Source organism: Pristiophorus japonicus, chromosome 14, assembly GCF_044704955.1.
Source record: "Pristiophorus japonicus isolate sPriJap1 chromosome 14, sPriJap1.hap1, whole genome shotgun sequence".
In the NCBI taxonomy this organism is placed as follows: domain Eukaryota; kingdom Metazoa; phylum Chordata; class Chondrichthyes; family Pristiophoridae; genus Pristiophorus; species Pristiophorus japonicus.
In genome coordinates, this window is record NC_091990.1 from 115,005,268 (window position 1) to 115,022,102 (window position 16,835).

General features: G+C 46.4%; 1 protein-coding gene and 1 pseudogene across 1 annotated transcript in view; both read right to left on the bottom strand.

The window, feature by feature from the left end:
* Window positions 1–16,835, bottom strand: part of LOC139279471 (metallophosphoesterase MPPED2) — a 221,330-nt gene that overhangs the window by 133,384 nt on the left and 71,111 nt on the right. The window lies entirely within an intron of this gene.
* On the bottom strand, window positions 4,455–4,686 carry LOC139280392 (U2 spliceosomal RNA; annotated as a pseudogene).

Below are 16,835 nucleotides of genomic sequence, written 5' to 3' on the forward strand. Positions count from 1 at the left end.
ATCCTCAAAACATTCCGGAAGATTCGTCAAGCATGATTTCCCTTTCATAAATCCATGCTGACTTGGTCCGATCCTGTCAATGCTTTCCAAATGCGCTGCTATTTCATCCTTAATGATTGATTCCAACATTTTCCCAACTACCGATGTCAGGCTAACCGGTCTATAATTCCCTGTTTTCTCTCTCCCTCCTTTTTTAAAAAGTGGTGTTACATTAGCTACCCTCCAGTCCATAGGAACTGATCCAGAGTCGATAGACTGTTGGTAAATGATCACCAATGCATCCACTATTTCGAGGGCCACTTCCTTAAGTACTCTGGGATGCAGACTATCAGGCCCCGGGGATTTATCGGCCTTCAATCCCATCAATTTCCCTAACACAATTTCCTGCCAAATAAGGATATCCTTCAGTGCCTCCTTCTCACTAGACCTACTGTCCATTAGTACAATGGGAAGGTTATTAATGTCTTCCTTTGTGAAGACAGAACCGAAGTATTTGTTCAATTGGTCTGCCATTTCTTTATTCCCCATTATAAATTCACCTGAATCTGACTGCAAGGGACCTACGTTTGTCTTCACTAATCTTTTTCTCATCACATATTTATAGAAGCTTTTGCAGTCAGTTTTTATGTTCTCTGCAAGCTTCCTCTCGTACTCTATTTCCCCCTCTTAATTAAACCCTTAGTCTTCCTCTGTTGAATTCTAAATTTCTCCCAGTCCTCAGTTTGTTGCTTTTTCTAGCCAAATTATATGCCTCTTCCTTGGCTTTAACACTATCCTTAATTTCCCTTGTTAGCCACGGTTGAGCCACCTTCCCTGTTTTATTTTTACTTCAGGTAGGGATGTACAATTGCTGAAGTTCATCCATGTGATCTTTAAATGTTTGCCATTGCTTATCCACCGTCAACCCTTTAAGTATCCTTTGCCAGTCTATTCTAGCCAATTCACGCCTCATACCGCCGAAGTTACCTTTCCTTAAGTTCAGGACCCTAGTTTCCGAATTAACTGTGTCACTCTCCATCTTAATAAAGAATTCTACCATATTATGGTCACTCTTCCCCAAGGGGCCTCGCACAACAAGATTGCTAATTAGTCCCTTCTCATTACATATCACCCAGTCTAGGATGGCCAGCTCTCTAGTTGGTTCCTCGACATATTGGTCTGGAAAACCATCCCTAATACACTCCAGGAAATCCTCCTCCACCGCATTGCTACCAATTTGGTTCGCCCAATCAATATGTAGATTAAAGTCGCCCATGATAACTGCTGTACCTTTATTGCACACATCCCTTATTTCTTGTTTGATGCTGTCCCCAACCTCACTACTACTATTTGGTGATCTGTACACAACTTCCACGAGCATTTTCTGCCCTTTGGAATTCCGCAGCTCCACCAATACCGATTCCACATCATCCAAGCTAATGTCCTTCCTTACAATTGCATTAATGTCCTCTTTAACCACCCCGCCTCCTTTTCCTTTCTGTCTATCCTTCCTAAATGCTGAATACCCTTGGATGTTGAGTTCCCAGCCTTGGTCACCCTGGAGCCATGTCTCCGTGATGCCAATGACATCATACCCGTTAACTGCTATCTGCACAGTTAATTCGTCCACCTTATTCCGAATACTCCTCGCATTGAGGCACAGAGCCTTCAGGCTTGTCTTTCTAACATACTTTGCCCCTTTAGAATTTTGGTGTAATGTGGCCCTTTTTGTTTTTTGCCTTAGGTTTCTCTGCCCTTCACTTTTACTATTCTCCTTTCTATCTTTTGCTTCTGTCTCCATTTTATTTCCCTCTGTCTCCCTGCATAGGTTCCCATCCCCCTGCCATATTAGTTTAACTCCTCCCCAACAGCACTAGCAAACACCCCCCCTAGGACATTGGTTCCGGTCCTGCCTAGGTGCAGACCGTCCGGTTTGTACTGGTGCCACCTCCCCCAGAACCGGTTCCAATGCCCCAGGAATTTGAATCCCTCCCTTCTGCACCACTGCTCAAGCTACGTATTCATCTGAGCTATCCTGCGATTCCTACTCTGACTAGCACGTGGCACTTGCAGCAATCCTGAGATTACTACCTTTGAGGTCCTACTTTTTAATTTAACTCCTAGCTCCCTAAATTCATCTTGTAGGACCTCATCCCGTTTTTTACCTATATCATTGGTACCTATATGTACCATGACAACTGGCTGTTTACCCTCCCTTTTCAGAATGTTCTGTACCCGCTCCGAGACATCCTTGACCCTTGCACCAGGGAGGCAACATACCATTCTGGAGCCTCGGTTGCGGCCGCAGAAACGCCTATCTATTCCCCTTACGATTGAATCCCCTATCACTATCGCTCTCCCATTCTTTTTCCTGCCCTCCTGTGCAGCAGAGCCACCCACGGTGCTGTGCACTTGGCTGCTGCTGCTCTCCCCTGATGTGTCATCCCCCTCAACAGTACTCAAAGCGGTGTATCTGTTTTGCAGGGGGATGACCGCAGGGGATCCCTGCACTACCTTTCTTGCACTGCTCTTCCTGTTGGTCTTCCATTCCCTATCTGGCTGTGGACCCTTTGCCTGCGGTAGACCAACTCACTAAACTTGCTGCTCACGTCATTCTCAGCATCGTGGATGCTCCAGAGTGAATGCACCTGCAGCTCCAGCTCCACAATGCGGACCGTCAGGAGCTGGAGGTGGATACACTTCCTGCACACGTCATCTTCAGGGACACCGGAGGCGCATATCATAGTACAGGAGTAGCATATCATGTGTCCGAGATCTCCTGCCATGACTTAACCCCTAGATAAACTTAAATTGCCAACAATAATGCTAAAGGTTACTTACCGATAAAGAAGAAAAGAAAAGCTACTTACCAATCACCAGCCAATCATTTACCTCCTTGGCTGTGACGTCACCTTTTGATTTCTTTCTGCTTCTATTTTGCCTCCTCACCCTGCTGCAGCTGCACAAGCTCCGCCTCTCACGAACTGCTGAGCCTCAGTGACACTTGGGCCTTTATAGGCCACTCCTCCACGCACCTCCCGAGCCTCTCACGCGTGTCTTTGTCGCGGCTCATTTGGTAATTTTCTCTGGCCTCTAAGTCAGGAGTTTGTGGGTTCAAGTCCCCACTCCAGATACTTGAGCACATAATCCAGGCTGACACTCCCAGTGCAGTGCTGAGGGAGCGCTGCACTGTCGGAGGTGCCGGCTTTAGGATGCGACGTTAAGCCGAAGCCCAGTCTGCTCTCTCAGATGAATGTAAAAGATTCCATGGCACTGTTTCGAAGAAGAGCAGGTGTACGGGCCAATATTTATCCCTCAATCAACACAACAAAAAAACAGATTATCTGGTAATTATCACGTTGCTGTTTGTGAGAGCATGCTGTGTGCAAATTGGCTGCCATGTTTCCCACATTACAACAGTGACTATATTCCAAATGTAATTCATTGGCTGTAAAGCGCTTTGAGACATCCAGTGGTAGTGAAAGGCGCCACAGAAATGCAAGACTTTCTTTTACTTCATGGAGAGGAATAACAAATACTGAGCAGGAGGAGAGCCAGGAGCAGTGGCCAATATTGCAGATGGCGATAAAGGAGAAGTAAATCTTGTTATTTTTAACGTGTTAATGCGTTCACTCCTCCATCAAAAGCAGAGTATCAAACAAGCATGTCCAAGAAATGATCAAATAAATACCAGGTATGAAGATTTTATGCTGGATTTGCTGTCTGAGATTGAGGAGGAAGGACATGTTTCTCAGACTCGGCTTGTCTTCCCTAGAGTACAGAAGATTGAGGGGTGATCTAACTGAGGTGTTTCGATGATCAACTGAGTAGATAGGGTCGATAGTGAAAAACTATTTCCTCTGGTGGGGGGGCCCAGAGCAAGGTGGCGCAATCTTAAAATTAGAGCTATGCCATTCAGGGGTGATGTCAGGAAGCACTTCTTCACACAAAGGGTAGTGGAAATCTGGAACGCTCTCCCCCAAAAAGCCGTGGAGGCTGGGGGTCAATTGAAAATGTCAAAACCGAGAGTGATAGAATTTAGTTGGGCAAGGGTATTAAGGGTTACAGAAGAAAGGCGGGTAGGTGGAGTTAACGTACAGATGAGCCATAATCCCATTGAATAGCGGAACAGACTCGAGGGGCTGAATGGCCGACTCCTGCGTTCCTAAAAAACTCGACCTGCACACACCCATAAATACAAGGGTGTGGGCAAACACACAAGCACGTGCATATGCACATGTACGTACAGGTCTTGAGCACATAGTCTGGGATAACACTCCAGCGCAGTACTGAGGGTAGTGACATTGTTAGAGGTGCTCATAGTTCAGGAAGACACTAATCAGCGGCACTGCCCAGTTTTTTTTTTTTAATTCGTAGCCAATCGTTCCAATTCTTTGTCAAATCACAAACGCCAGAGGTCACCTTGCACATGCCAAGGATCACTCTGCGCCAATGCTCTTAGCCAAAAGGCCTAGAGCCACTGCACCGTTCCTGGAAGTACTGCAATACCAGGTTCGTGCCATGGAGGTGGATGGGTCAGGTCCCCCACACACCTCCGTGGAGGTGGATGGGTCAACCCTCCCCACCCACCTCCTGTTTCCAAAAATGCAAGCATATACCTTCCTGACCAGGGAGAAACCACCCGGAGGTCATGGTGGCTGGTCAGAAACGGTACTACACTTGATCTTAGCCAAAAGGCGGCACTGCCCAGTTAAAGAGGGGCAGGGAGTTCCTGACATCCAGGGCAATATTCTCCCCTCAATCAAGATACCTCAAGTACAGACTGACGGATGATTCTTTTCATTGTGGAAGCCTCCTGTGCACAATATGGCACTCACAGTTGCCTTCATAACAGATTGCACTTCAAAGCATGAGAAGCATTTTGATGCGTTTTACATAGAATTGACAGCACAGAAACAGGCCATTTGCCCCAACTGGTCCCCCCTGGTGTTTATGCTCCACATGAGACTCCTCCCACCTCTCTTCATCTTAACCTATCGGTATATTCTTCTACTCTTTTCTTCCTCATGTGTTTATCTAGATTCCCCTTGAATGTATCTATGCTCTTCGTCTAACAATCACACCACATTCTCACCGTTCTCTGGGTGAAGAAGTTTCTCTTGATTTCCTTACAGGATTTATTAGTGACTATCTTATATTTATGATCCTCACTTCCCTATATTACATGACAGGGTAGATGCTGAGAGGTTGGTTCCCCTCGTGGGGAAGTCTAGAACTCGGGGGCATAGTCTCAGAATAAGGGGTCACCCATTTCAAATGGAAATGAAGCAGAATTTCTTCACTCAGAGGGTCGTGAATCTTTGAAATTCTCTACCCCGGAGAGCTGTGGAGGCTGGGTCATTGAATATATTTAAGGTGGAGAGAGACACATTTTGGAAAGATAAGGGTTATGGAAGAGGGCAGGGAAGTGGAGTTGAGGCCAAGATCAGATCAGCCATGATCTTATTGAATGGCGGAGCAGGCTCGAGGGGCCAGTTGGTCTACTCCTGCTCCTATTTCTTATGTTCTCATTACAACAGTGACTACACTCCAAAAGTACTCCATAGGCTGTAAAGCGCTTTGAGATGCCCGGTGGTCATGAAAGGTGCTAAATAAATCCAAGTCTTTTGGTCTCGCTCACAAGTGGAAACATCTTCTCTATGTCTAGCCTATTAAACACTTTCTTAAGCTTGAAGACCTCTATTAGGTCACCCCACTCTGTTCTCGAGGAAAGAGGCCCAGCCTGTTCAACCTTTCCCGATAGGTCAGAGATCAGAGAGATGTTAGATAAATGCAAGTCTTTTCCTTTCTGGCTTCGAACATTTAGAGTGGAAAAGACAAGAGGAAAGGCCAAAAGTACAGCTGCAAGAACCTTCCTTAATTACCATTAACGCCACAAAGAGGTGAAACCAGAGTGAGAGAGTGGGTGCGGCCCACTGTCCAATAGCAGTGGACCTACACAGGAACAAAGCCTCCTTTATATTGCCGAGTGTTATGTAAAATATACGAGAGATTCACAATAATCCTGTGTCAAAAGGGTGGCCAGTGCTGTAGTTAAACCCTACAGGTCTGCAACTCAAAGAGAAATCCAGCTAGTTCCAGGGGTTAAGCTCAAATTGATTTAGATCCTGTTTCTAAGTTCAAAAGCCAAAAGAGTTTCAATCAGGATCACAAAAAAAAAGTGGGCCTCTCATGTTAATAATGTAAATAAACATGAGCCAAGCCGGTCGTGGCCTAAGCTCTGCGTTTATGTGACTAGATATTACTGTAATGCAGCGGCAGGTATTGAATTACATAATTACACGGGCTGACAGCCCATACTAAACCTAATAGTAATTGCCCGTCTCAGTGAACACACCAAGTCCTGACATATTGAGGTCACCCGACGCTGCCAGAATACATTTCCAGGCTGGAGATGAATGCGAAGTTGTTCAGGTATCCGGGCCCCCCGGAAACACAAGTTTATCTGCACCAACATCAAGCATCTGAATAACACTCGCCTCCATTATTGCCAGATTTTGAGATCACTTCATTTCACAGCAACCCCCAAAATTTCAATTGTGTCAATTTAATTAGGCAACGTTATATCCGTCTTCCATCTGCAGCCTCGGTCTGACTCGCCTGGCATTCTTCTGTCCACCAGTTTAACGCAGGCATTAACACGATATGATCCCAAATGAACATTTGTGCTGGGAAAGAAGCAGGCAAGCAGCCAAATACCTGTAATGTATTTGCTTCATGGGTTCTTTGCTTAAGAATTCATCGCAACACATTACTATTAAGAACTAGTTAGTTTATTAGCTAAAGGTTTAACAATCACATTACACATTACCAGTTCATCCACCAGGTTCACAACCACCTGCCTCATCGTGGATCCCCTGAATCCAACTGGCTGGGGTTTTATTGAGTCTTGTGAACATCACGTGACTGGCGAAGTCATTTCCACTTCAACAGCTCTACAAACCTGTGAGCATCCTCACAGGTGCATACATTACAGGTAGCACTCTCGCCTGAGTCAGAAAGTTGTGGGTTCAAATTCCACTCCAGAGACTTGAACATGTAATCCAGGCTGACGCTCCAGTGCAGTGCTGAGGGAGTGCTACACTGTCAGAGGTGCCATCTTTTGGATGAGACGTTAAACTGAGGCCCCTTCTGCCCTCTCAGGAGAATGTACAAGATCCCATGGCACTATTTTGAAGAAGAGCAGGGGAGTTATCCCCGGTGTCCTGGCCAATATTTATCCCTCAATCAACATAACTAAAATGGATTATCTGGTCATTATCACATTGCTGTTTGAGGGAACTTGCTGTGCACATTGTGACAATGTGAGGGCATGAAAGTCTTTCTTTTTTATGAGCAGAATAAGCAAATGCCTGCTCCTGTTGCCAACAAAAACAACACCTTGCAATTATATAGCGCCTTTAAAGTAGTAAAACGTTCCCAAGGCGTTTCACAGGTGCGTTATCAAACAAAAATTTGGCACCGAGCCACACAAGGAGATATTAGATTAGTTGACTGAAAGCATGGACATAGAGGTAAGTTTTAAGGTGCATCTTAAAGGAGGAGAGAGATAGAGAGGTTTGGGGAGAGAATTCCAGAGCTTGGGGTCTAGACAGCTGTAATGTATTTGCAACATGGGTTCTTTGCTTAACAATTCACAGCAACACATTGCTATCAAGAACTGGTTGGTTTATTAACAAAGGTTTAACAATCACACTACACATTACCAGTTCATCCACTGGGCTCACAACTGCATAGCTCATCGCGGATGACCTAGACCCAACTGACTGGGGTTTTATTGAGTCTTGTGTACATCACGTGACTGGCTAAGCTACTCACAATACAATACGCTCTACAACTATTTTGAGCATACTCACAGGTGCATGCATTACAGCCACCAACGGCAGAGCGATGGAAATCGGGGTTGTGCATTAGACCAGAATTGGAAGAATTGGTGCTAGCTTTATGAAAGAAGCTAATCAGTTCTGTTGCTATTAGATTTTAAAGGATAATGGAGACAGGGATAGGATAATAGGATTAAATGGACAGCTCATTCGTAGAACCGTCTCAGGTATGATGGGCCGAACGGCCTCCTTCTGTGCTATAAATTTCTCCCAAGAGTTCTCACAACAATTCTCCACCAAGAAGAAATATCTGTACAAGCAGTGATCATTTCTCAAGGATCATTTGGCCATGACTCAGATGGTAGCATCCTCACCTCTAAGTCAGAAGGTTGAGGGTTCAAGTCACACTGCAGGTACAAAATTTAGGCTGACACTCCAGTGCAGTACTGAGGCAGTGATGCACTGTCGGAGGTGCCGTATTCTGGATGAGATGACACACCGATTCCCTGTCTGCCCTCTCTGGTGGACGTAAAGGATCCCATGGAACTATTTTGAAGAAGAGTAGGGGAGTTAACCGGGTGCTGAAAGTGCTCAATTGACTGTAAAGCGCTTTGGGACATCCTGAGGTTGCAAAAGATGCTATATAAATGTGAGTTTATTCTTCCTCTTCCTATCTACCTTGGAACGCTTCACAGAAGGACCGCTAGTTTTGCGGCTGATTGACATGTTTAGCTTCCATCTTGGATGTTGTCCAAACTGGGACACCTTTGCCAAATATTTTGTAATATGCCACACAAAAGTTTGATTCCTGAGATGAAGAGGTTGACTTATGAAGAAAGATTGAGCAGGTTGGACCTGTACTCATTGGAGTTTAGAAGAATGAGAGGTGATCTTATTAAAATGTGTAAGATTCTGAGAGGGCTTGACTGGATAGATGCAAAGGATGTTTCCCCTCACGGGGGAATTTAGAACTAGGGGGCATCGTTTCAGAATAAGAGGCCGCTCATTTAAAACGGAGATGAGGAGGAACTTCTTCTCTCAGAGGGTTGTGAATCTTTGGAATTCTCTGCCTCAGAGAGCTGTGGAGGCTGGGTCATTGGATCAGCCATGATCTTAGTGAATGCGGAGCAGGCTCGAGGGGCCAAATGGCCTGCCTACTCCTGCTCCTATTTCTTATGATCTTACGCCAAGGCCGAGCCCATCAATGCTGGAGTACGAGGGCTGATACCGGTGTCGCAGTACCTGCAAGCTCATGGTCTACAGGGCTGTAGTAATACCCGCCCTCCTGTATGGCTCAAAAACATGGACCATGTACAGTAGACACCTCAAGTCACTGGAGAAATACCACCAACGATGTCTCCGCAAGATCCTATAAATCCCCTGGGAGGACAGACGCACCAACGTTAGCGTCCTCGACCAGGCCAACATCCCCAGCATTGAAGCACTGACCACACTTGATTAGCTCCGCTGGGCAGGCCACATTGTTCGCATGCTAGACACGAGACTCCCAAAGCAAGCGCTCTACTTGGAACTCCTTCACGGCAAACGAGCCAAGGTGGGCAGCGGAAACGTTACAAGGACACCCTCAAAGCCTCCCTGATAAAGTGCAACATTCCCACTGACACCTGGGAGTCCCTGGCCAAAGACCATCCTAAGTGGAGGAAGCGCATCCGGGAGGGCGCTGAGTACCTCGAACCTCATCGCTGAGAGCTTGCAGAAATCAAGCGCAGGCAGCGGAAAGAGCGTGCGGGAAACCAGTCCCACCCACCCCTTCCTTTAGAAACATAGAAAATAGGTGCAGGAGTAGGCCATTCGGCCCTTCTAGCCTGCACCGCCATTCAATGAGTTCATGGCTGAACTCATGGCTTTAACGACTATCTGTCCCACTTGTGACAGGGACTGTGGCTCTCGTATTGGACTGTTCAGCCACCTAGGAACTCATGTTAAGAGTGGAAGCAAGTCTTCCTCGATTCCGAGGGACTGCCTATGATGATGATGATGGCCTGCAAGCAACTCGCTGGCGTTCCCGCGACATGCCGAAACGTTTCACTCCAAAACATCTCCGGTTGCATTGGGGGAAGAGGCTAAACAATAAAATAAATTCAAGTTTGGCTAGCTTCTCCCTCCCACCCCGCCCCGCCACATCAAAAGAGACGGATGCCACTCGCATTTTTCAAGACGTCCTAGTCTGCCCAGTTGAAAGTGACTCGTTTTGAAAGAAATTTGCAAGAGAAAAAGATGCAACTTCCCCGCGCACCACCCCCCCACCCCGCCCCACGCTCCCCACCCTGACAGTCACAATGCACAAGAAAGCCCAAGAAAGCTCGTTCTTCTGGAACTATTTGCATCTTGCTTTATAATTCAGCTCGAGAAAACAAAAGAGAATGTCCCATTGTGTTGCGACAGGCTCCGTTAGCAGGGTCACTGATTTACAGTGACTAGGTCAAATTCTATTTTTAATTACAGGAGACTATTCTTTTCTCAAGGCATTATTTTGGGGCGATCATTTTTTTTTCTATTTGTTCATAGAGTCATAGAAATTTACAGCACGGAAGGAGGCCATTTGGCCCTTTGTGTCCGCGTCAGCCGACAAAGAGCTACCCAGCCTAATCCCAATTTCCAGCTCTTGGTCCGTAGCCATGTAGTTGGTGGCACTTCAAGTACACACATCCAGGTACTTTTTAAATGTGGTGAGGGTTTCTGTCAGTATCACCCTTTCCAGTAGTGAATTCCAAACCCCCACCACTTCTTCTCCTCAACGCCCCTCAAAATCTTCTGCCAATTTAAATCTATGCTCCCTGGTTATTGACCCCACTGCTCAGGGATCTCTCTTCCTGGGCTGTGGGATGACGCTGGGAAGTTTGGCATTTATTGCCCAGTGCTTATTGCCCCCCATGTATCATGTCAGCCATGTCCTACATTACAGCAGTGACTGCACTTCAAAAGTACTTCATTGGCTGCGCTTTGGGATGTCCTGAGGCTGTGAAAGGAGCTATATAAATGCAAGTCTTTTTTTAATGTAGTGTGTTTTAACACGATCAACTCACCAGTACCACAGAAACCTAACGACACCTCAGCAAGCCCTCATTATAACCCATCTACTCCATAAATCCCCAGTAAAACCACAACAACATGCCAGCACCCAAATAAGACTCCATCAACCTGCTAACATCCCATTAAAACCTGCAAGCAATCTATCAAGACCCCAGCACCCCAATAAGACCCGAAGACCCCACCCACACCCCCTAAAACTTGTCCGACACCCCATCATACCCAATGTAAAACCCTCTTTTCTTACCAGGAGTGGAATGTGCAGAAATGGAGCAGCTGTTAAGAACAACATTAGTGTCAGCTGTAGCTCAATGGGTAGCATCCTGGCCTCTGAGTCAAAAGGTTGTGGGTTCAAATCTCACTCCAGGGAATTGAGTACAAAAATCTACGCTGTGCACACATTGGTAACTGCAGCTCCTAAATTACAACAGTGACTATACTTCATTGGCTGTAAAGTGTTTTGAGACATCTGGTGGCCGTGAAAGGTGCTATATAAATGCAAGTCTTTTGTTATGGAGGGGGGGCGGGGTGTTACCACCTGCCTTTTACTTCTCGGACCTTGGATCAAATCGGCCCAAACCCATGAGTCAAAAGTCTTCTCTGTCTGCAAGGCTCCTTAATGAAATGTGTTTGGTGATTCCTGGTTCAGTTCCTGGTTCACGGGCCATCAGCTCAAAACTGCCCTTAATTTGGCAAATTAGAATCCATACTCAAAGTCCACAGGACAGCTGGTGTGGGAAATGGAGGAGCTAAGACACTGGTGTAGTAGAGAGACCTCTTCTGAAGTTAGGAGCTGTCACACACTGTTGGAGCAGAGACTTGTGCAGAGAATGTGGTCTGACACTCCAGTTCATTACTGAGGGAGCGCTGCACTGTCGGAGGTGCTGTCTTTCAGATGAGACGTTAAAACCAAGGCCCTGTCTGCTCTCTGAAGTTGACGTAAAGATGTCATGGCATTACTTTGAAGAGGAGGTCTCCATTGCCTCCAGGCCAATATTTATTCCTCAATTAACATCACTATAACAGATTATCAGATCATTATCACACTGAGTTGACTGGGCCTATACTCCCTGGAGTTTAGACGAATGAGGCGATCTCATTGAAACATGTAAGATTCTGAGGGGGATTGACAGGTAGATGCTGGCCGGAGAGTCTATAACTAGGGGTCACCGTCTCAGGATAAGGGGTCGGCCAGTTAAGACTGACATGAGAAGGAATTTCTTAACTCAAAGAGTAGGGAATCTTTGGAATTCTCTACCCCAAAGCACTGTGGATGCTGAGTCGATGAATATATTCAAGGCTGAGATAGATAGTACTTTGGATTCTAGGGGAATCAAGGATTAATAGGGGGTACGGCGGCATAGTGGTTATGTTACTAGACTCGTAATCCAAAGGCCTGGATTAATAATCCGAAAATGTGAGTTCAAATCCCACCATAGCAGCTGGGGAATTTAAATTCAGTTAATTAAATAAATCTGGAATTTAAAAAAAAGCTCGCATCAGTGGTGACCATGAAACTACTGGATTGTCATAAAAATGCATATGGTTCACTGATGTCCTTTAGGGAAGGAAATCTGCTGACTGGCCTCCACACCCACAGCTATGTGGATGACTCTTAACTGCCCCCTGCAATGGCCTAATGAGACACTCAGTTGTACCAAACTGCTATGAAAAAGTCAGCACTGTGGGAGTACCTTCACCCACATGGACTCACCACCACCTTCTTGAGGGCAATTAGGGATGAGCAATAAATGCTGGCCTTGTCAGTGACACCCACATCCTGTGAACTAATTAAAAAAAAATGGGAATTGGGCAGGAAAACAGAGTTAGAAACATAGAAAATAGGTGCAGGAGTAGGCCATTCAGCTCTTCGAGCTTGCACCACTATTTAATATGATCATGGCTGATCATGCAACTTCAGTACCCCATTCCTGCTTTCTCTCCATATTCCTTTAGCCGTAAGGGCCACATCTAACTCTCTTTTGAATATATCTAACGAACTGGCCTCAACAACTTTCCGTGGTAGAGAATTCCACAGGTTCACAATTCTCTGAGTGATGAAGTTTCTCCTCGTCTCGGTCCTAAATGGCTTACCCTTTATCCTTAGATGGTGACCCCTGGTTCTGGACTACCCCAACATCGGGAACACACTTCCTGCATCTAACCTGTCCAGTTGAGTTTGTAGATCAGCTGTGAGGCGGAGCAGGCTTGAGTCGCCATATGGTCTAATTCTTATGTTCTTATTGCTGTTTGTGAGAGCTTGCTGTGCACAAATTGGCTGTGGAATTTCCTACATTACAGCATTGACGACATTTCAAAAGTACTTCATTGTCTGTAAAGTGCTTTAGGAAGTCCTGAGGCACTATATAAATGCAAGGTCTTTCTTTTCCAAAATGGGAAGAAAAAAGACTTGCATTTATATAGCGCCTTTCACGATCACCAGATATCTCAAAGCACTTTACAGCCAATGACGTATTTTTGGAGTGTAGTCACTGTTGTAATGTAGGAAAGGCGGCAGCCAATGTGCGCACAGCAAGCGCCCACTAACAGCAATGTGCTAATGGCCAAATAATCTGTTTTTAGTGATGTTGATTGAGGGATAAATATTGATCAGGACACCGAGGATAACTCCCTTGCTCTTCTTTGAAATAGAGCCATGGGATCTTTCACGTCCATCTGAGAGGGCAGAAGGGACCTCGGTACAACGTCTCATCTGAAAGACAGCACCTCCAACAGTGCAGTACTCCCTCAGCACTGCACTGAGAGTGTCAGCCTAGATTTTTGTGCTCAAGTCCCTGGAGTGGGACTTGAATCCACAACCTTCTGACTCAGAAACAAGAGTGCTACCCACTGAGCTGACACACATCCCATCCTTCAGCACCAACAGCCCCCTCCCCCGCTCCCACTTTAATGAACACAGAAAAAACAAAGTTTAATGTAATAAAAGCATCAATGGATTTCAGCCTGGATGTGGATTAATGAAGATCAAGTGGAGAAGTGGGCCATTTTCCTTCTCTCAGTATTGGCTTGTCTCTCAAATGTCTTCACAGGAAGATGGTTAATGAATGGCCTTGGGCATGAGATGCCTCCAATGTGATGTGGACACTTTGCTGAATCCCATTCAATAACGTTAATCAGGTGGAGTCCCCAGTTTCCAGGGAACTTCATTATTTACTGATTATAATTTCCATTATTCCAGTGCGCCTGAATTATTTGTTTTGTAATAAAATGCCAGCCCGCGTGTTGCTCAGTTTATGCACTTTTTCCAACTACAATCACATTAAATGGCAGCCCTGGATATGTCCTACACTCACTGATTGACGGGTATCAACTGTAACAATTGCAGTGAGTGAATAACAACAAAATGACTGCAGCTCCCAATCCGACATAATAGATACAACATCAACAACTTGTATTTATATAGCGCCTTTAAAGTAGTAAAACATCACGAGGCACTTCACAGGAATGTTATAAGACACAAATCTTGACACCAAGTCACATAAGGAGGAATTAGGGCCTGTGACCAAAAGCTTGGTCAGAGGTAGGTTTTAAGGAGCGTCTTGAAGGAGAGAGAGGTAGAGAGGCTGAGCGGTTTAGGCAGGGAGTTCCAGAGCTTGGGATCGAGGCAACAGAAGGCACGACCACCAATGGTTGAACGATTATAATCAGGGATGCTCAAGAGGCCAGAATTAAAGGAGTGTAGACATTTCGTGGGGTTGTGGGGCTGGATGAGATTACAGAGATAGGGAGGGGTACGGCCTTTGATGATGAGGCTGTCTTATGATGAGAGATTGTGTCGAATGGGCCTATACTCTCTGGAGTTTAGAAGAATGAGGGGTGATCTAATTGAAACATACAAGATTCTGAGGGGGATTGACAGGGTAGATCCCGAATGGTTGTTTTCCCCTGGCTGGATTGTCTAGAACTAGGGGGCACAGTCTCAGGATAAGGGGTCAGCCATTTAAGACCGAGATGAGGAGGAATTTCTTCACTCAGAGGGGTGTGAATCTTTGGAATTCTCTGCCCAGAGGGCTGTGGATGCTCAGTCTCTGAATGCATTCAAGGCTGAGATCGATAGATTTTTGGAGTCTAGGGGAATCAAGGGGTATGGGGATTGGGCGAGAAAGTGGAGTTGAGGTCGGCGATCAGCCATGATCTCATTGAATGGTGGAGCAGGCTCAAGGGGCCAAGTGGCCTACTCCTGCTCCTATTTCTTATGCTATTCCTAGACGGATGAAGGCACGGCCGCCGATGGTGGAGGCGAAAGCAGTGGGAGATGCGCAAGAGGCCAGAATTGGAGGAGCGCAGAGATCTGGTTGGGTTGTGGGGACTGGAGGACGTTACAGAGACAAGGAGGGGGGCATGGCCCTGGAAGGAATTGAACACGAGGATAAGGATTTAAAATTTGAGGCGTTGCCGGACCGGGAGCCAATGTCGTTGGCGGGCACAAGGGTGAGAAGACATTGTGCGAGTCAGGACATGGGCAGTAGAGGTTTGGACCGGCTCACATTTATGGATTTACAGCTAAATGTTTAAGTATCTGAGTTAAGCATTGGACTACGAATCCAGTCGTCTCTAGGTTAATATTTACCAATCTCGACCATGCTGTGGGATAGCCAGCTGAAACATGAAGCTCACTTTGCTTTTCACAGCTGTGGAGTAGCCCGCTGCGCATTTCTGTTTTATTATCAGGTTTACAGCCTTTGCAGTTTGTTTCTGTCTCGCCTTGTTCCTGACTTCTATCGTGTTTAAGCTGATCACCCAGAGCACAGTAAGCAGTTGCCTTTTTGCTGCCTTTTCTCTTGAAGCTACTGACTTGCAAAATGCCTGCTTTGTACAGAGTAGGGAGGGCTTTCCAAAGGAGGCCAGGGTCTCCCCTGAGCTATCCTCCCTTGAAATGCCAGCCGTGGCTCAGTGGGTAGCATCCTCGCCTCTGAGTCAGAAGGTTGTGGGTTCAACTGCTGGCCAAGAACGGGGAGACACTCATCAAGGACACCGAGGCAGTCAGGACCCGCTGGAAGCAGCACTTCGAAGATCTCCTTAAACGAGACTCTGCCTTTGACGCGAGTGTCCTCAACTCCATCCCGCAGCATGCTACCTGCCACCACCTCAGTAAAACCCCAGCCCTGCACGAGGTAGAAAAGGCCATCCATCAGCTCAAGAACAACAAGGTATCAGGAGCAGATGGAATCCCCGCTAAGGCACTAAAGTATGGCGGAGAAGCACTATTGGCATGAATGCATGACCTCATCTCTCTTATCTGGAAGGAGGAGAGCATGCTTGGAGATCTCAGAGATGCAGTAATCGTGACCATCTTTTAAAAAAGGGACAAGTCCGACTGCGGCAACTACAGAGGAATCTCCCTGTTATCAGCCACTGGGAACGTCATCACAAGAATCTTCCTCAACCGTCTTCTCCATGTGGCTGAGGAGCTCCTCCCGGAGTCACAGTGTGGATTCCGTCCATTACGACGCAATAACCTCAAGAGAAATGCAGGAAACAGCGCCAACCTTTGTACATGGCCTTCTTTGACCTTACAAAGACCTTTGACACTGTTAACCGCGAGGGACTATGGAGCGTCCTCCTCCGTTTCAGCTGCACCCAAAAATTTGTCGCCATCCTCCGCCTGCTCCACAATGACATGCAAGCTGTGATCCTGACCAACAGATCCACCACAGACCCAATCCACATCCGGACCGGGGTCAAGAAGGGCTGCGTCATTGCGCCAACCCTCTTCTCGGTCTTCCTCACTACAATGCTCCACCTCACACTCAACAAGCTCTCCGCTGGAGTTAAACTAAACTATAGAACCAGTGGGAACCTGTTCAACCTTCATCGCCTCCAGCCTAGATCCAAGACCATCCCGACCTCTGTCATTGAACTACAGTACGTGGATGACGCCTGCATCTGTGCACAGAGGTTGAACTCCAAGTCATAGTCAACATCTTCACCGAGGCGTAC